Below are 21,905 nucleotides of genomic sequence, written 5' to 3' on the forward strand. Positions count from 1 at the left end.
AGTCTGCCAGGAGGAACCGGCCCTGGAAACACTACCCATAAGGATGTCTCCACTGCACATTCTGCTGTTGCTGCAGACAACAGTATGCCAACTGTTCAACACACCAAGGAAACACAATGGGAGCACCACAACACAGGCACTGAATTATCCTCTAAGCCCACAGGCTTCACTTTCCCAGGGCTCACATCCCCAGGTGATCAAGTTGAAACTCAGCTAAATCAGCAGCTATGGTCCCTCATCCCCAACAATGACGTGCAAAGGCTCATTTCACATGTTATCCAGACTTTGAAAATGGACTGCTCAGAGACCCACGTGCAGCTGGCCTGTGCCAACCTCATCTCTAGAACAGGCCTCCTGATGAAGCTTCTCAGCAAGCAGCAAGAAGTAAAGGTGTCCAAAGCGGAATGGGATACGGACCAGTGGAAAAGTGACAACTCTATCAGTGAGAGCACAGAAGCCCAGAGTGAGCAGAAAGAGCAGGGGTCAAGTGAGGTGAGGAGAACCCCTGAAACATGGGACCTGGACTTTTACTCAGTTTAGGACATGCCATGAACGTGCCCAAGCAGGAATACCACGGGCTCCTAGTCTGTATCTTATCTTCAGCCATGACACTGGCTAAGACAGTGATCTCCCACTTGGCTCATTTAGAGAGTGTGCCACTATTCCTAGGGTAGACGAGAAAAGGACATAACACAAGACAAATAAATTGTAGATAAATAAATTGTAGAAGAAAATGCTAATGATAAGATTAATAACATTAAATTTAGCTTGTTCTTATAGAAGCTACTCGCCTGAAAGGATTGGGTTTTATAGTAGTTTAAGAATAGTTAGCTATTGTTTAGAATAGGTTTAAGAAGAGTTAGCTTTCATCCCTTCTATCTCCTTGTTTTTAAAAAATTGTTATTTATTTTTTTAGCTCACAAAAGAAGTTCCAGGATATGGCTGTAACAACAAACTCATCTTGGCAATATCTGTAACTGTAGTAGTGACGATTTTGGTTACAATTCTCTGTCTCATTGAGGTAAGGACAATAATTCATTCAGATCCAGAACCCACAAACTGAGAATCAAAGCCACCTTTCCACCTACTACTACTTGATTCTTCCCTTTAGTCATGAGGACTGAGATACACTTTGTTCTTTTACTGAAAAGTATATTTCCAGGATTTGTTTTGTTTTTTTGTTTTTTTTGGGTTGCGTTGGGTCTTCATTGCGGTGCGCAGGCTTCTCATTGCGGTGGCTTCTCTTGTTGTGGAGTACGTGCACTAGGCGCGCGGGCTCAGGACTTGTGGCGCACGGACTTAGTTGCTCCGCAGCATGTGGGACTTTCCCAGACCAGGGATCGAACCCGTGTCCCCTGCACTGGCAGGCGGATTGTTAACCACTGCGCCACCAGGGAAGTCCCCACTGGATTTCTAAAGGAACTCCACTCCCAGGCGATCTCTGTGGAATTGGATCCATGATAACAAGCCATTGGACTATTTTGACAAGTTAAGTTTATAAGAAGGCCAGAGTTGACATAATAGTAAAATTTCTTCAACTCAAAAAACTATGCTGATTTGATGTACTCACCAGTGACTCTCATGCTACTGTTGATTTCTTTCTTTTTTGGCTGAAGTGATGAGAGATATACCATCTCCATCTGGAGCTATCAGTCACCCTGGGAGGGCTAAGAGGACATGCCTTAAAGATAAAAGTGTGATCTCATCAATTCCTTAGGTTTACTTAGCAGCTTTCTTCTCCGGTGTATTAGGAATTGTGTAGATAAGTTCCATTAAAACACTGCAAATAAAATCCTGAAGCAGGCTACCCTAAAGTATGTCATATTAATAGTAGCCTATTCCTGGAGCTAGCCTGCTTACCTTTTGTTCAGTTACTTAATGGTTTATTACTTTTCCCAACAGGCAGTTGCTAACATTAAAGAGTGATCTTAATAAGCTGGCAATCTTGATTCTACCCTACCAGTCCAACCTACTTTATTTACCTTTTCTCTTGTTATGGCAGTCCTCCATTGCAGCCAAAGCAGGTCCTAACTATACGCTAGTTACACCACACCCATTCCTGCTTTTGTCTGTGCCTTTGCCCATCTAAAATTCCTTGATTTTGCTTTGCCTGTGGAAGTCCTATGAATTTCTCAAAAGCCAACTCAAGTTCAGATATCTTTCTTCATAAAGCCTTCCCTGAATACTCCAGCCCTCCTGATCCTAGTCCTGTGAGGTTTGTCACCATATCTTAGGGGCCATAGCAAAGCAGTCCCCTCCCCTCAGAGCTCACAAAAGTGGTAAGCAGTGTTTTAAAAGGCAGCCGCCGAAGAGAGAAACACCAAAGTTAGCACATCATGGAGCTGAGAAGAGATGTGTAAGGACCAATGGCTTCCTGGCCTATCAGACTTGAATAAAACCTGACATGATGTACTAACTTCTAAAGAGAAATGTGTCTATCTGCAGGAGGGTTGGTCAGTAGTGAAAGCATAGAAAATGTGAGGAGAGACCAACATGGGCAGTGCCCATTCTCACATTGCCCGAGAGTAGAGATGGCACCTTAGGCAGCAGAACTGAAGAGTCAGGCCCACTAGCCAGGCTGTGCCTGTTGAGGAGATGGATGGATCCAGCTACCTCAGGCCTTCCCATTAAATTCTGGATTCAGCTGATTCCTTTTCTAATTCTGTTCTCACCAAGTAGCCTTGGATTGTGTGATTGTGCTTTAGTGTGCCACGGAGGCCTGTCTCCACAGAAGGTAATTCTCTGATTGTGTAGACACAGATGCCCTGTGTGTAGAACAGAAGTATTTCTCATTGTCAAGTAATAATTTGGCATTCTGATTTTTGATCAATCCTGTGCTATTGATAAAGTGAGACTGCCACAACAGGAAGACGTGAGTTCTCTCTTGGTGAGGAAGAGTATGATTTCTGAGCCTAGGAGGCTGGGGACTAGCATGGGGTCAGCTTGCTAGTCATTGGCCATTGCCCAGACTGTACCCTCTACATCTCCAGGTGGCATATGGCCTTTTGCTTTTTTAGAATTTCTGTAGAGTCCCCTTTTTATTGTTTCTAACTTCTATGGAGTTTAACCTTGCATTTGTTTTGTTTTGTTTTGGCCTGCGGGATCTTAGTTCCCCAAGTAGGGATTGAACTTGTACCCTCGGCAGTGAAAGCGAGGAGTCCTAACCGTTATTTCCTCTCTCCACTTATATGATAAGCTCTTTGAGGACAGGGGCCATGCAGTGTTCTTCCTATGGTAGACACTAATGGTGTTCAATGAAAGAGAGATGAGGCGTTATGTCAATTCCACAGTGAGGAATCATGCAACCGAATATTTATTTGAAGTAACATTGAGTCCAGCAATAGACCCATGTGTTCTTAAGACTTTTGAAATGTCATGTTTTAATATTCCAATCAGTGGGAGAAAATGAATAAATGGTGATAGAATAGCTGCCTAACTATTTGGGCGGTAAAGAATAGCAGATCCCCATTTTTCATCTTAAATAAACATATTTCCATAAATGTGAAAAAAGACCACATAAAGGAATTAGAAGGAAATAAAAGCAATATTTTTATAATCTTATGGTGGGAAAGAGCCTTCAGAGCCTGATGCCACAAGCAGAGCCTTTGATATATTCCACCATCTTGTCTCTGACACCAGCTTAGCACTGATTCATGCCAAGCGTAAGATGAAGAGTTTTCCATATATTGTCTGATTTAATGCCCACAGTTCTGTGAGGATGATATTACTATCCATCCTTCATAGATGAAGGAGATCAATGTAAGGCCCCAGTGGGCAAACCAAAAGCAGAAGCCAGTTTCACCCGACTGCAAAGCTAGTGCTCCCTACTCCACTCTTTTGTCTTGTCTCCTTAGAGAAAAAACACTGGAAAGATTCGAAACACTGGAATTCAATGAAAGCCAGTATTTCTTTACTATAAAGAGTTTTTTGTTTCTTTGCTTGTTTGCGGGTGGCGGGGTTTGGCCATGCTGTGCAGCTTGCGGGATCTTAGCTCCCTGACCAGGGATTGAACCTCGGGTCACAGCAGTGAAAGCGCCAAGCCCTAACCACTGGACCACCAGGGAACTCCCAAGAGTTTTATAAGTCAACAAGAAGACAAACAGTCCAGGGGAAAAGGGGGCATGGGCTGTGGAGAGTAGGAGGTGTGTTGACAGTCTGCCACCATATCTGCCCGTCCTCTCCTCATGGCTCATGTGGGGTGGATTTTGTTAGCCAGGCCTTTGTCACCTCATGATGTAAAAATAATCTCTAATATTTTCTTCAAGTACTTTTATAATCCGTCTAGAGTTTGTTGTATTTGTTTTTTAGTGTGGTTGAGGTAGGGGATCTAACTTTTTCCCCTTACATGAAAATCTAATTGTTTTCAAATCTTTCACTGAATGGTTTATTCTTTCTTCCCTGGTCTAATATACTATCTTCATCTGGACTCTATTCTGTGATCCAGTTATCTTGCCTTGTACCAGTACCAATATCACACTGCTTAATTCCAGTTGCTCTATAACATATTTTATACCTGGTAGGGCAAGGTCCTACTCTCTGACCTTCTTTTTCATACATTTCATAATTATTCTTACATATATTCTCTACAAAATGTCAGCTGGCCAGGTTTTATTTAAAAATTATTTGGGATATAAATGGATTGCATTGAATTTGTAGGTTAATTTGAGGAGAATTGACCTCTTTACAACATTCTAGGAGGATGGTATCTCATGCCATGTAAGTACCCCTTCTTAATGTCCTTCAGAAAAGTTTTAATATTTTCATCACATAGGTCTTACACATTTTTGGTTAAGTTTATTCCTAGGTACTTTATGCATTTTTATTGATATAGTAAATGGGATGTTTCTTCTGTTTTTTAGTGAGTTATTTGTGTTATATGGGAAAGCTATTGAGGCTTATATGTTGATCTCTTGATTTTGTATGTAGCCATCTTACTCATGTTACTTCCAATAAAATTTCGGTTGATTCTATTGGTCTTTTTAGGTCCTTCATTTCATATGCACTTATGTTTGTCTCTTCCTTTCCAATACTTCGTTTTTCTTATCGTATTGATTAAGACTACCTCCACAATGATCGATAGTAGCAGTAATGCTGGGCATCCTACTCTTGTTCTTGACTTTAAAACAAGGCTTAGGTTTCTGCTAGATACTTTTATTTTCTTTTCCTACTTCTAACAGTTTTTATTAGGAATTATCTGTTGAACGTTATCTAAAACAGTCAATAAAATATATCACCAGCTGCATGCAAGACCCTAAGTTAGGTACTGTGCAAGTGTGAAAGGATTATTAAACAGGGTAGAATTCCTTTCCTTAAAAAAGTTATCATATCACTGGGTAGAAAGATTTAAAGTAAAAAGGAATGAATAAGGATTTGGAAATAGTTGTAATGGATAATCATGATCATGTTTTCTTTCAAAACAGATTTATTCTCATAGAATTGCAAAAGGGGAAGATAAAAAAAGAAGCAGAAGGTAAATATTGGTCTGTTAAAGCAGAATTTTACAACTAGAGGAGAACTTAGAACTCATCTATTTCAATTTCCTCACCAAAGGCAGGAAGAATGTTTAATTACCCTAATGGTTTACCCTAATTTATTTATCAGCAGAATTAGCTCCCTAGCCCAAGCTGAGTTAGAACAGGACTGGCACAGTTTCATCTGCTTTCACTAGTCCTTTAAGGATAGAGGGTGGACGGGGAGAGGTTTTGGTTGTACCAGTTCCTGCTGGCCTGGTGCCTGATTCCTAGGCATCAGGCCAGGCCAGAGGCCTTCTAGGAGGCTCTGGGGTAGGGAGGGCCACATGGTTGGGGATTTAGGGGCTGGCCTCACTCAAAGCTGACGAAAGGTAGAACATATGAGTCCCTTCTGTAAAGTGGCAAGAAAACTTCTCTTCTCACCTTACTGTTTTTCAGGCCCCTACTCTCTATTCCCTTTATCCAAACCTCATAGAATTTTAACCGGGAGAAACTTTAGACAGTAGTTTGTCTCTTCCTTTTATAATAAGGAAATGGAGAAAGAGAAAGGGAAAATATCTTGCCCCATGGTCATACTGCTAGTGATTATCAAAATAAGATGGTCCCTTTCCACTTAGGACTTCTCTACTGATCACACCGTGCTTGGGCTGTGAGCTACGTTTTATGTCACAATTCAGTATACACATACTATATGGGCATAAGTAGTTTCTGAGACAACCTTATTGTGAACTCTGATTTTTTTCTATTCTATTTGTATTCAAAAAGAGTATTTTGTGTTTCCCTGCTGGTCATGGCCTTTAAACTGATCTCACAATTCACTGACACCTCAGTGACAGCCTACAGTATGAAAGTCAGAGAGCTATAGATAACTTTGCTAGTTGGATTCAGGTGTTTACTTGGTGTGATTCAACTTATAGGTTAGGATAGAGCAGCCAGGAAAATAAAAGCACCTTCTCCCCACACCCACACCCCCAGCAAATGCTGCATGTGCGACTAAGTCTGAAGCGGACTGGTGTGAAGCGCATCTAGAGAGTAATGTGTTTCTGCCCAGCGCCATAGGGCAGTGTTTTCACTGCACGAGGGCACTTGGCCAAGGGCCAAGAAAGGTGAACAGAGCTGAAAATCCTGCCTATACTCCATGCTAAGCCACATGCAAAGGTCTCCCCAGAGACACTGGGGGGCCATTTTGGACAGACACAGAGAACTTCTGGAAGGCCAGCATGCATGGAATGATTTTCAAGGTCCCGGGTCTGTGGTGATTTTGCTCATTGTGATTATGGACTGAGGTACCCATTTAGTCCTAATAAGACCAGAGATAACACATTGTGAGACAGATGAAAAATGACATGTAACACTAACGGTGTGTGTTTTCCTCCAAGGGGCTTTTTTCGATTTCTGCTGCGTAAGAGAAGCTCAGGGGAAAGTGAGAGTCAGCTAAATTTGAGGAGGATAAAGTACTGTGGCCAGAGAAAGCAAGGGAGATGCTGAATTAATATTTCCCTTTCTGTGTTCTAGGAGGGCTTTTTCGGGAGAAGGCGGCCACTTTGGCTTAGGGATATGTATAGGCCTCTCAACGCCACATGCAAGGAAAACATGGCACAGAAGCTACACGACAGGGAGTCTTCTGATGAGGATGAGATATTCTATAAGGATGCAGGGTAAATGATAGGGGACAGTTTAAAATTCTCATCTAAAATGAGGAAATAATGAAAACTATAATTGTTCCTTTCAAAAGTAAAAGCCTTGGCATTATTCTTCTTACCCCAGGGAAGTCATCAAAGCCCCAGCAGAAGAAGCTTCTGGCTGCATATTGGGTTGATGAAGAGGCGAGTGAGGAAAGTGAGACAGCACACGAGACTGCCACAGAGTGAGCCCTGTTCTGCCTCAAGCCACCTGCAAATTTTATTTTCTAATATTGGCTTCTCAGCATTGCTTGTAAAATACTTATTTTTCTCATATTAAAATGTATAAATTCATAACCAAGTCTAACCATGTGGTAAGGAATTAAAATGTAAATAGTTGAATATTATACACCACTAACAAGGGCCTGCAAGAAGAAGCAGAGCTGAAACTAGAATCCCTCATGGTAGCCAGTACTTCCACAAGAGGAAATGTGCGCAAAGGAGGATGAGTAGAAGGATGAAGAGGGGCTTCCCTCCCTTGTTTCCCCAGTATCATCAGTCCCTGGGAACTGGAAAACATACCTTCCTCAAGGGGCATAGATCATTAAATCAAATAGCAATTTATTCTGGTGCTCTCTCTCCTGGTTCATCAAGTACCAGTTATTTACAACATGCTCGACCTCCTGCCCATAGAGGATCATCTACTTCTGGCCCCTCTCGTACGGTCATTGGGGATGCCAGAATATTTGGATCACTGGGTCTCCCTCCACTGTGGAGCCAAGGCCTGACTATTCTCCCAAGCTCTCAAACTCATGTACAAACGTGTACCCTGTCTTGGTAGGGGGTTCTCCACCTTTTCAAGCTGGCGGAAAATTCCCATTGGGTTGTTTTTTTCTTTAAAAAGAAATCCCAACCCTTGGATAACTAACAGAGAGGTGCCAGAAAGACAGGGTAAAGAAGAATGTGTGAGAGCAGCCATTGCCCAAGATGGCCCCCCTCAGGCCCTGGCCTCTCCTGACCCCACTGCGGGTCAGCTGTGTGCTGCTCGGCTCCCTCCAGCTCAGCCCAGCACCAAACCTACCCACCTCCTTCCTCACCCAGCACAGGCCCAGGGCTGCATGATTCCAAGTGATTATATAGTGACAGTGCCACCTGCGGAAGGTGCAAAGGCTCTTCCACTCCTGCCAAGAAAGTCATTAATCACATTTCTTAAGTCAGTGAGAGTTAAATACATTAATGAGTAAAAGAAATTCTGAATGAACAAGATTTGATAATCTACCAAAATGACCACAGATAGTGCTGGTGGTTTAGTAATATGAGGTGAAGAACGGTGCAAGCCATGGGGTGATAGCAAACGGTCCCCCAGAGGATCAGTGGGCCTGGGAGATAGCCCAGCAGGTTCTGCCGGTTGGGTGGGGTTCCAAGCAAAGTGAACGGCCCATCAGTTCTTCTGAGTTATGAGTTTGCTGATGCTGCATGAGAGACATCTGTTCTCTCAGTGCCTGCCCAAGACACCTCCCAAAGGTTCTTACTGAGAATGAAAAACAAGTGTTTTTCTCTGGGCGGTGACTTCAGTGAGCCAACAAGTATTTACTGTGTTTAAGGCGCATGACTAATATTACTAACAATAGGAAGCAGGGGCAGCTAACATTTACCACTTGCTTGCTTGGTGACCAGCCCTGGGTTAGGTATCTTATGGTCTTATTTAGCCCAACAGTCCATGGAAGCATATCTTGTTAGCCTCGTTTGACAGATAGGAAACAGGGTTTAAAGAATGTAGGTAACCTGCTCAATGGCCCAAGGCCCCACGTCCAAAAGTGTGAGTTAAGGTTGGAGCCCAGAACTGTTAGACTCCAACAGGGATGCAGAGACGTATAAGCTGTGTTTGCCACCAAAGAGTTGATAACAATGATAATAATGAGGAGAATGAGGCAGCTGCTGTTTATTGAGCACCTGCTATGGACCAGGTACAGTACTAGGCACTTTGGTTACACTATTAGGTCACAAGAGTGGAAAGTCCCCATGCCCGCTCAAACTCTGTAATGAGTGGGGGTCTGATTTCAGTAAGAGAGGTGGTCACAAAGACAGGGAGCTGACGAGAAACCAGAGGTAGAGGCCCTTGTACTGCTGGGCTTCCCAAAGTGTGGACCAGGATTCCAGGTAGCTCCAGGTTCCTAGTTTGGGATATTTCCATTATTTCAAAGTTGGTACATAAATGAAGTTTAGATAATATTTTTTGTATCATACTACCTCAGATTTGCACAAGTTTTTACTAGTCTCAAATGCTACCCTACCATATTTCCAAATTAAAATTCCCAAGAGTAAGATTCTGCTTGGCCCAGCTTGACCTAGATTGGGCAGTGTTTTTGCCAGAGCCAGAGACTTCACCTGGCCAGCCTGTGAGTGAGCTGTCTCTCCTTGGATCAGGGACTCATCCCTGGCTGTGGCCCAGAAGCAGGAGGGGTGCCCAGGGTCAGGTGGTACAAAACATGGCCGCCTGGTGCTGCCTCTGTCACCATCTTATGATGGACAAACTAGCTCAGAGCCCAACTCCTTACTGAGACCTGAGAGATAGAAGGGGAGCGGGAGATACAAGGCCAACAGCTACTAGATGAATGCAAATTCTGATTCCGATGAAATCTGTCAGAGAATTTAGCCACTTTTTAAAAGATAATGAAATGAGACAATATATGATTAGGGCAAAACTGATACAGGGAAGAAAATTGTAGGATTCAGAGGAGGGAAGGTTAGGAAACTAGGGAGGGTCTATGAAAAAGGTAGAACTTGATCTGGGCCTGGATTATATGCCAGACACTGTGCCTGGTGCTGGGGAAAGAGTTGATTAGGACAAAGTCCCTGTTCTTGTGGGGCCTTAAGACTGAGAGGAAGCACAGACACCTGAAGACATATTATACAGAGAAGACAGTGTGTTGACATGACAATGGCAGTGTACCAAGAAGTGGTTCAGCTCTTGGTTGGCTGCAAAGGAGTAAATGTGAGGGATGGCTTAGAGGAGGGGAAGAAGAAGAAAGCCAAACAGAAGTTTCTTGGGAGGACGAGATGAAGGAAAGGCATTCTAGACGGAGGACAGTACAGAGGCAAGAGGCATGAAACCTTGGGTGGGCTTGAAGCGTGTGCAGTCTGGTGTTGCCAAGCATGAAGCACAAGGAGGAAAGGGCAGTAGGTGAGGCTGTGCGGGAGAGCAGAGACCCAATCCCAAAGGGCCTGGTCAAGGCACATGGCCTTGACCAAACAGAGCACAAACTACAATGTTTTAAACAGAGAAGAGACATGACCAAGCTTGAGTTTTATAAAGAGTACCTTGATGGTGGCCTAAAAGTAGAGAGGCTGAGAGGTCAACTTGGGTGTTTAGACCAAGTAGAAACTGGGAGAAAATGGGGCACCAGACCCGAGGTTTTGATGCAACTGAAGAGCATGTACGGTGGATACACATGAGTGAGAACTGAAAGGACAAGAGCTTATGTTCAGAGAATGAAAGATTGTACTTTTAAGATTTTTCATGACAAATTCCAGATGATGATAAGTTCCAAATGTAACCTGGGAATGGAGATCAGTGAGGTGTTGGGAATCCAGAAGGTGATGAGAAATAATTCGGATAGTCCTGGACACTCATTCCTTTCCCCTTTCAGTAGCTCAGCAAAAAGCTAGCTCAGCAGGTACCAGCAAGCTCAATGGAAAACATAGGCTCCCCCTCCTACTGCAACCATTTCTGTCACCAAGCAGTTGCCACTGTTAGTAGTATAGACGTTCCCTGCCTCACCATCCCTGTAACTGTGACGCACTCCAGGCTGGCCCCTCCTGTACGGGAACTCTGGTCATGGGACACACAATCCAGCTAAGTCTTGTCTAATCCCCTTCTCTGAAAGCTTGCGGGATTCAGTGCACTCTGTTATTGTTCTGCTTATAAGTTCCCCCCCGAACAATAAAACCCTACTGAATATTTGCACAGTAGGGGGTTGAGGAATTTCGTGCCCAGGAAAATCTTTGGCTTGTTGGCATGGCAAGTATTGTGGTAGAAGAAAAGACTTGGAGCCCAGGACCGAAGTCCCCAACCGTTACGAGGGCATCATTCATTAATATGCCAGTTCAAAATACTGAGGGTCTCAAGTCTGTCTGGTTCAACCCCTGAATCAGACAGTGTATTGATTATCTGGTGGTATGTAACAGATCACACCCAAATAGTGGCTCAAAACAACAATAAACATTTATTCCTCACAATTTCTGAGTCAAGCCTTTAGGGGAATATCTTGGGCAGTTCTGGCTCTGGGTCTCTCATGAGGTCCTCAAGATATCGGCCAGGGCTGCAGTCATCTGATGGCTGGACTGAGGCTGCAGGGTCCACTTCCAAGATGGTTCACTCCCTTACCTGGCTGTCAGGGTGGTGCTGGTTCTTAGAGGGAGGCCTCATTTCCTCCCTGCATGGGCCTGTCTGTCCACCTGCTACTTGATTGAATAGCCTCACTACATGATGGCTGGCTTCCTCCAGAGGGAGCTGTCCAAGAGAGAGACAGAGGTTATTCCTCTTATGGCCTGGCCTCAGAAGGCACATAGCACCACTTCTGCCACATAGCATGGTTAGAAGTCAGTCACTCGTTCCAGCTCGCATTCAAGAGGAGAGGATTTAGACTCCACCTTTTGAAGAAAGAAGAGTCAAAGAATTTGTGGACATATTTTAAAACTACCATAGACAAGAAAATAGAAAGCACTCTAGATATTTCAAGCAAAAAAAAAAACCAGAAAGAAAGAAAGATTATATCCAAACAGTTGGTGCTTATCATTGAGGGGGCCAATGGTGGTGAAAGTTGGGGATGGGGGGCATTGCAGCAGTAGCCTTCAGGTTACTTTACCACAGCTGCTTTCCATAGACTCAAAACTGCTGCTGCCACTCAGAAGTCAGGAAACTTTGGGAAACCACTGATGAGCTCATTGCAGCCCCAAAGCCCCAAGGGTGGTGACTAGATGGGTAATATGGAGTCTGCTGCAGAGGAGGAAAGAATGATTTCCATCTGCTTTCCACCTTCCAAATTTCTCACAAGTACATTTTATTGGCAGAACCCTGCTGTCGAGGGGATCTGTGAAATATGGTTCCCAGGCTTCTAGCACCTGCAGAGAAGGGGGTAGAAATGGGTGTCAAGAGCCAACCAACACTATCCAACATACATCCGTATACAGGTATGGTGAGGAGGCACCACCTGTACTTGGAGAAGTCCTGGAGCCCTACTTCTTTTTTTTTTTATAGGCTTATGGGTGTCCAAGGCTTTGTAAAAGTGGGGTGGTGTCCACATAGAATAACATGGTGGAGAGCTAGCTGAGTCACAAATCTGGAAGGTGTCACTGTAGTTGGGCAACAGGTGAGGTACTGGTTGCTGGTGACATGCAGTCAGCCCCAGAGGTGACTGGAGAAACACCTGGAGTTGATCCTTAGTTGGTCTCTGGAATGTTCTCACTGGAATGAAAGCTGGGTAGACTGCAGGCAGTGCAGCATCAGAGAGAACATAGCTGCCATTCAAAAGGGCTGCCAGAGGAAAGGTGTCCATAGGGAAATATCATTTCTCAAAATATGGTCCGTGGACCTCTACACTCAAACATCTCTGGGATGCTTCTTTTAAAGGCTGATCCTGGGACTTCCCTGATGGTCCAGTGGTAAAGAATCCGCCTTCCAGACTTCCCTGGTGGTGCAGTAGTTAAGAATCCGCCTGCCGTGCCGGGGACATGGGTTCGAGCCCTGGTCCAGGAAGATCCCACATGCCATGGAGCAACTAAGGCTGTGTGCCACAACTACTGAGCCTATGCTCTAGAGTCTGCGAGCCACAGCTACTGAGCCATAGTGCTACAACTACTGAAGCCCACTTGCCTAGAGCCCGTGCTCCACAACTGATTAATCCCAAGTATATTTGAGTACCTAATAGAGTATGAGTGTGCTAGAAAAAGAATGATAAATCTGTAAATATTGTTCATGAGGTATTCATAAACGCTCTGGAGAAGATTATGGATCTTCTCCATACACAGATAATGGATACAATGAATAAATGGATACATACAATGAATGCAATGGTTAATGATATGGATAATAAATCTATAGTTATTGGTTTGAAACAGTATCAAGATCCAAGTAATTCCTCCAAAGTCAACAATTTTTGAAGTAAAAGAGCTCAGAAGTAGGTAATGGGTGGGGCTAAGGGTCTGATATATTGAGGTGGAGAAAATTCGTGGTGGGGATGGAGAAATGTGCTCAGTGATTTGGGGGTACTTTAGGAAAATGGGATAGAAACCAGCTTTTTAAGAGTTTCACACTAGACTGTTGATGGCTTTAATGAGTTATACCTTGATTTGCATATTTAAGACTCATGAAAACACTCAAGTCGAAGGATTGCATCTTTGGTGGTCATTTCTCACACAGAGGCGGGAAATCTAAATTTTTAAAGTTCAGTGGATAGTTGGCGCTAACTACTTAGTACTCTAGTCTTCTCTGGGAGTTTGAAGAAGAAGCCAGCTGCTTTAGATGTCTGCACCATTCGATCCAGTAAACTCACACTTTGGACTCTACGCTAAAAATACACTTGAATAGAAGCGGTAAACTCCAAGACTTCTGGGCGCGGGAGTTGCGGAAGGGGAACTAGAGGCAGAGACAAGCCCTGAGTGGGAGGGGCGAGGGAGAGGTCCGAGTACTGCCCTCGTCCCACTCCCACCAAACTGGCTCCGCCCCTCAGGCTTCCGTTTGTAAACAGCGCGTGCGCAGACGTGCGTGCGCAGACATTATCATTATAATAAGGTATAACATAGTTAATTTTTAAAAAAGCACATGAGTTCCTTATGATACTCAAAATGAAAAGTGGGGGAGCTCTTCTTTATAGGATAATGTCAGCTAATAAATCAAAAGGAATGATAGAATTAGGAAAGTGTCATTTTGCAACTATCAATGTAATAATCGATTCAGACAAGGATTATCACTGATGCACAGTTGGGTGAAGAGTTGTTTGAAAGTAGGATCTTCACTGATCCCAAAGTATCACCCCACATATTATTTATCAATTACCAAGGGGAAAAATAACTTTACCATGGAGAGATATGGAAGATACCACCTTAGTCAAGTGATCAAACTTAGCACTGGGCCACCTGAAGTGATGAAGTATGAAGAATACATCACCTATATAGTATTCTTTCCCAAAATGTTTACTTTGAATCTAATGAGGAAACAGACAAATCCAGATTGTGGGGCAATTTACAAGACAACTGGCTTAGACTCTTCCAAAATGCCAGTGTCATAAAAGAACAAAAAAAAAATAGTAGGGAAATATTCTAGATTAAAGGAAACAAAGAGATGACATGCAATGCCTAATCTTTAATTGGACCCTGTATCAAAACAAAACAGACTTAAAGAATGTTATTGGCTTCTGGCCAAGATGAAGTAACAAGGTCCAATTTGACCTACCACCTGAAACAATGAAAATATCAGACAGAACGTATGAAACAATAGTTTTCAAGTAACTGGACCTCACGCAATAAAGTTCAGTGATCCCCAGGAGATGGGAAATAAATGAAGTGATCCCTATAATTGCCCTAACTTACTTCTCTGAGAGAGTTTCCAGGTCATGGTACAGGGAAAAGAAGATCAGGCAGAGACTGGTGGACTCCCTGACTGAGGAAATGGAGCTGAGAGTCTGGGAAAACCAAGGTAACTAGAGTTCACAAAGCAGAGTATCAGAGAGAAAAGAAGTGCACAGACAAAGAACTCTGGAGATATGCAGAGGGATCTCTTGAGAATTCAACAAAGTATTGGTCAGTACATTTGTGTGAGGAATTCCTTGATGCCAGGAAAAGAACCACATGAAAGGATTAATAATAAGAATAACTGGACATCACACACGGTTGTAGGAATAGTACCTGTTCCTACAAGTCAGACTGCAAAACCTCATGATACTCAGAAAGGACTTGTCTCCGTAGTTGCAAATAATGAGCTCCAGACTAAAGGCTACTTGGACTCCTACCCAACGAATCTTAAAAGCTAGACCTAAAAGAATAAAATGGTTCTGAGTAACTTAATTTCACCCAAAACAAAGCCCAAGCATTTTACCGGAATATAAATATATATAGCACACCATAAACTAAAACTCACAATATCTGGGATCATATGAAAAATTGCCAAGCATGCAAAGAAGTAGGAAAATATGACCCATACTGAGGAGAAAAGGCAATCAATCAAAACTAACCCATAATCTATACAGATGTTAGAATTGGCAGAAAAGAACATTTAAAAAGTTATTATACATGAAGAAAAGTTATTACAACTGTATTTCATATGTTAAAAAACCCAGACTAAACACTGAAAATGTTAAGTACAGGCATGGAAAATGTAAAACAGACCCAAATTGCGCTTCTAGAGATTAAAAACAATGTCTAAATGAAAAAGACATTGAACGAGGCTAATGGCAGATTAGACACTGCAGAAGAAAGGGTCAGTGAACAGTAAGGCATAGTAATAGAAACTATCCAAAATGAAACAAAAAGAGTAACAAAACAAAACAACAACAAAAATGAATAGAGCATCAGTGAGTCATGCAACAACTTCAAGTGGCCTAATACAAGTGTACTCAGAGTCCAGGAAGGAGAGGAGAAATACAAAAATTTGAAGAAATAATAGCCAAAATTTTTCCAAAATGGTAAACACTATAAACTCACAAAGTCAAGAAGATCAATGAACTTTAAGCATAAGAAACATGGACAAAACTACACCAAGGCACAAAAAATAATCAAATTGCTCAAAACCAGCAATAAAGAGAAAAATTTTAAAGCAGCCAGAGGAAAAAACTATACACTACATACAGAGGAACAAAGATAACAATGACAGCAGAATTCTTGTTGGAAACAATGTAAAGGAGAACTCAGTGGAATAACATCTTTAAAGTAGTGAATTGAATTCTATCAAGCTAGAATTCTATACCCAGATGTGTCCAAACAAAAGCAAAATGAAGACTATCTCAGACATACAAAAGCTGAAAGAATTCATTACTAGCAGACTTTCACTATAAGAAATGTTAAAAGAAGTATTTTTAAGCAGAAGGAAAATGACACCAGATTGGAATATGGATCTACACAAAAGATTAACAATACTGGAATTGGGACTTCCCTAGTGGTTCCCTGGTGGTTAAGAATCTGCCTGCCAATGCAGGGGACACAGGTTCGATCCCTGGTCCGGGAAGATCCCACATGCTGCAGAGCAACTAAGCCTGTACACCACAACTACTGAGCCTGCACTCTAGAGCCTGTGTGCCACAACTTCTGAAGCCCACGCACCTAGAGCCTGTGATCTGCAACGAGAGAAGCCATCCAATGAGAAGCCAGTGTAGCACAACGAAGAGTAGCACCTGCTCGCTGCAACTAGAGGAAGCCCATGTGAAGCAACAAAGACCCAGCACAGCAAAAATCAATTTATAAAAAAAAGCTTAAAAATTTTTTTTAAAGGATTTTAGTCATTCAATATATGTCTCTGACCACAATGGAATTAAATTAGAAATTAACAAATCCGAAAAATCTCCAAATATTTGGAAACTAAACAACACACTTCTGAGTAACTTTGTGGTCAAAGAAGAAATCAAAAGCGAAATCAGAAACTATTATCACGTCACTGAAACTGAAAACATAATATGTCAACATGTGGGATATTGCTAACGCTGTACTCAGCTTCCTCAACTTCCACCTTAACCTGGAAAAACGAGAGCAAATTAATCACAGAGTAAGAGAAGAAAGAACACAATAAAGATCAAAGTAGAAAGAAATATAATGGAAAACAGAAAAATACTATCGATATTAAAAGGATAGTAAGAGAATATTATAGAAAACTTTATACCAATAAATTCAAGATGAAATGGACAAATTCCTTGAAAGACATGCACTACTAAAGTTTATTCAAGAATAAAGATATTAAGAAAATTGGATGTGCAGTTTAAATCCTTCCAACAAAGAAAGCTGCAAGTCCAGGTGGCTTAACTGAGAAATTCTACCAAACACTTAAGGAATAAAATAATGCCAATTCTACACAAACTCTACCAGAAAGTTGAAGAGAAGGGAATACTTCCCAACTTATTTATAAGGCCAACTTTCACCATATCAAGATTAGACAATGACATTACAAGAAAACTATAGACCAATATCTCTCATGAACACAGAGGCAAAAATTCTTAACAAAATTTTAGCATATCAAATCCAATAATATATAAAAAGATGATACATCATGACCAAGTGGGGTTTATCTCAAGAAGGAAAGGTTGGTTTAATATTTGAAAATCAATTTACCCAACTTAGTACACTAAACAAGAAAAATCAGGACATCTCTGGTAGGGCAATGGTTAAGAATCTACCTGCCAGTGCAGGGGACATGGGTTTGAGCCCCGGTCCGGGAAGATCCCACATGCCACGGAGCAACTAAGCCCGTGCACAACAACTACTGAGCCTGCGCTCTAGAGACCGTGAGCCACAACTACTGAGCCCATGTGCCACAACTAGCGAAACCCGTGCACCTAGAGCCCGTGCTCTGCAACAAGAGAAGCCACCACAATGAGAAGCCTGCATACTGCAACGAAGAGTAGTCCCTGCTCGCCACAGCTAGAGAAAGCCTGCGTGCAGCAATGAAGACCCAATGCAGCCAAAAATAAACAAACAAATTAAGAAAAGAAAAGAAGAGAAAAATCACACAATCATTGCAATAGATGCAGGAAAAGAATGAAAAAATCTAACATCCATTCCTGATTAAAGAAAAGAACAGCCCTCAGTAGACTAGGAAAGGAAGGAGACTTCCTCAACTTGATAAATGACTTCGACAAAAAACCCAACATCATATTTAATGGTGAAGGACAAAGTACTTTCTCTCCAGGATCAGGACAAAGGCAAGGATGTCTGCTCTCATTACTTCTATTTGACATTGCACTGAAGGTTCTAGCCAGTGCAATAGGGCAACAAAAAGAAAAGAGATATTCAGAATGGAAAGGAAGAAGTAAAACTATCTTTATTTGCAGATAACATGATTATGTAGAAAACCTGATAGAATCTACAAAAATGCTACTGGAACTAACAAATGAGTTTATCAAGTTTGCAGGGTACAAGATCAACATAAAAAAAGATTAATTTATCTCAACAAACAAGCAGAGATCGAAGTTTTAAAATACTACTTATAATAGAATCAAACATATAAAATACTTAGAATAAATCTGACAAAAGACATAAAAGACTTGCACAGTGAAAACTGTAAAATATTGCTGGGGGGAAATTAAGGAAGACCTAAATAACTGGAGAGATATAATGTATTCATGGATCAGAAGATTTAATATTGTTAAGACATCAATTCTCCCCAAATTGATTTATAGATCAAAATCCCAGTAGGCTTTTCTATAGACATTGACAAGCTAATTCTAAAATTCATATGGAAATAAAATTTAGAATAACTAAAACAACTTTGAAAAAGAACAAATTTCAAACACTAACAGTAACTGATTTCAAGGCTTATGAGGCTACACTTTCAAGACACTGTGATAGTAGTGTAAAGATAGACAAAAAGATCAAAGGAACAGAATACAAAGTTCAGAAGTACAGAGATGTGGACAACTGATTTTCAGGTTCAAAGGCATTTAAGTGGAGAAATGATAGTCTTTTCAACAAATGATGCTGGAACAATTGAATATCCAGGTGCAAAAAAAAAAAAAAAAGGAACATCCATCCAAACAATATACAGAAATGAACTCAAATTGGTTCAGAGATCTAAATGTAAAACATAAAACTATAAAACTTCTAGAACAAAACAGGTGAAAAATTTTATGACCTTGAATTAGGGAAGATATCCTAGATACAACACCAAAAGCATAATCCACAAAAGAAAAAAATAGATAAATTAGACACCATCAAAATGAAGAATTTCTGCCCTGCAAAAGACACTCCTGAGAGAATGAAAAGATGAGTCACAGAATGGGAGGAAATACTTAGCAACTTACATATTGGATAAAGGACTAATTTCCAGAATATATAAAGAACTCTCAAAATTCCAGAAAAATATAGATAAAAGATTCAAAGATATAAAGATGGAAAATAAGCATATGAAAAGATGTTTGTCATGATTAATCATTAGGGATGCTACAGTGAGATACAACTACACACCTATTAAACTATCTAAAATTAAAAATACTGAGCGTAGCAAGTTTTGGCCACAACGTGAAGAAAACGCAACTCTCATACACTCCTGGTAGAGATGTAAAATGATCAAACCACTATGGAAAATAGGTATTTTTTAAAAACTTAAACATACACTTACCAATGATCCAGCCATTCTACTTGCAGGTATTTACCCAAGAGAAATGGAAGTATACATCTATACAAAGACTTGTACACAAATATTCATAGCAACTTTATCTGTAATAGACAAAGACTGAAACAACTCAAATGTCCATCAATGGTGAATAGATAAATGGTGGTACATCCATATAATGGAATACTATTCAGCAATAAACAGAAATGAATTACTGATATATACAACAATATGGATGAAGATTAAAATAATCATGCTGAGTAGGAAGCCAGTTAGAAAAAAGTATACACTGTATGATTCCATTTACATAAAATTCTAGAAAATGCAAACAGAAAGCAGATCAACGGTTGCATGGCGATTGGGAAGGGCAAGGAACGATGGGAAGGAAGAATTACAAAGAGACGTTAAGAAACTTTCTGAGGTGATGGACATTTTGATTTTGATGATGTCTTCATGGTGTGTATGTATGTGTGTGTGTGAACACAGATTATTGTATGTCAATTATACCTCAAAATGCTGTTAAAAGAAATGATATTATATGAGAGAGACAATTGGGGAAATTTGAATGGCAACTCTTTATTAAGTAATATTATTGTGTAGGAATTTAATTTCTTCAATACTCTGTGTTAACAGTATTGTAGTTACATAGGGAAATAATTTTTAATATCCAGAGAGGAGGACATCTAGCTGACAGGAGAGGGACTGCAATTGTGGCAGATGCTGCGGAAGGCTGAGGAAGATGAGGCTAGATCAGTGACCAACAGATGTGACGGCTTGGTGAAGACAGTCATTTGTCAGCTGACCTGACAAAGACGGTTGGAACAGACTGCTAAATGCAGGGCCCTTTTCGCCTACTAATCTCATGCAATCCCCTCAACTAGCCTTGGCATAACAGAAAGTTTCTATTAGCTTGCCATATTGGAGGGGGGATGGCACAACTTAAGGTGCAGTTAGTTGTGTAATAAGCTGTCACAATAGGATCCTACAGAAATAGTTTTTTAAACTGCAAAAAAATGAAACTTGACCCTTCCCTCACAACATATATGAAAATTAACTCAAAATGAATCATAGACCTAAATGTAACTATACAACTTCTGGAAGAAAACATAGGAGAAAATCTTTGTGATTTTGGGTTAGACAATGGGGTCTCACACAATGATTTCTTAGATAAGACACAAAAAAGCACAAAGCATCTAAGAAAAATTGCTAAGGGACTTCCCTGGTGGTTAAGACTCCGAGTTCCCAATGCAGGGGGCCTGGGTTCGATCCCTGGTCAGGGAACTAGATCACACATGCATGCCACAACTAAGAGTTCGCATGCCACAACTAAGAAGCACATGAGCTGCAACTAAGACCCAGCACAACCAAATAAATAAATTAAATTAATATGAAAAAAAAAAGAAAAATTACTAAATTAGAGTTCATCAAAAATTTAAAACCTCTAGTCTTCACAGACACTTTAATACAATGAAGATAAGTCACAACCTGGGAGAAGATATTTACTAAACACATATCTGGGAGAAAGGACTTTTTCCATTGCTTTATATATAAAGCACTCTTATTAAAACTCAATATAAATATCCAATTAAAAAACAGATTTGAACAGACACTTCATTTAAAAAGATATTTGCACATGAATAGACACTCAACACCATCAGCTATTACAGAAATGCAAAATGTGGCAAAAACCACGAGATGCAACTACACACCTACTAGAAAGGTTAAAAGTTTTTAAAAAACAAATATAATGATCAGTTGAAGATGTGGAGCAACTGCAACTCTCATAGACTGATAGTGGGAAAGCAAAATGGCACAGGCACTTTAGAAGACAGTTTAGCACTTTCGTAAAAAGTTAAATATGCACTTAGCATATGATGGAGCAATCCCACCCTTAGGTATTTTACCCCAAAGAAATGAAAACATATGCTCGCACAAAACATATGTTCACACACGCATGTGAGTGTTTTCAGAGGCTTTGTTCATAATAGCCAAAAAACTAGAAACAACTCAAATGTTCATCAAATGATGAATGCGTAAACAAACTGTGTATCCACACAACTAGAATACTACTCAGCAATAAAAAGGAATGAACTACTGACAGGTGCAACAAAACAGATGAATCTCCAAAGAGACTGGCTAAGTCAAAGAAGCCAAAAACAAAAGGCTACATACCACATGATTTCATTTATAAGATATTCTGGAAAAGGCAACATTATACGGACAAAAATCAGATTGGTGGTTGCCAGGGGCTGGTAGTGGGAGGAGGATGGATTGACTACAAAGGGACATGAGGGGTCTTTTGGGAGTGCAGAAGTTTTCTTTACCTCAAATGTGGTGGTGGCTACAGAACTATACGTTTGTCAAAACACATCACACTGTATATTTAAAAATAGTGAATTTTGTTAAATGAAAATTATACATAAATAAACCCGACTTAAGAAAATAATAAAAGAAACCTAAAAAAACAATTGAGTGAAAACAAATGTATGAAAAATCAAC

The 21,905-nt window shown here is 40.9% G+C and overlaps 1 long non-coding RNA gene across 1 annotated transcript; it reads left to right on the forward strand.

The window, feature by feature from the left end:
• Window positions 1-359: 359 nt before the first annotated feature.
• On the forward strand, window positions 360-5,470 carry LOC137754359 (uncharacterized). Its single transcript, XR_011071828.1, has 3 exons — window positions 360-492; window positions 917-1,021; window positions 5,421-5,470. It is a non-coding gene; the product is annotated as an uncharacterized lncRNA (long non-coding RNA).
• The last annotated feature ends 16,435 nt before the right edge of the window (window positions 5,471-21,905 follow it).

Source organism: Eschrichtius robustus, chromosome 20 (assembly GCF_028021215.1).
Source record: "Eschrichtius robustus isolate mEscRob2 chromosome 20, mEscRob2.pri, whole genome shotgun sequence".
NCBI lineage: Eukaryota > Metazoa > Chordata > Mammalia > Artiodactyla > Eschrichtiidae > Eschrichtius > Eschrichtius robustus.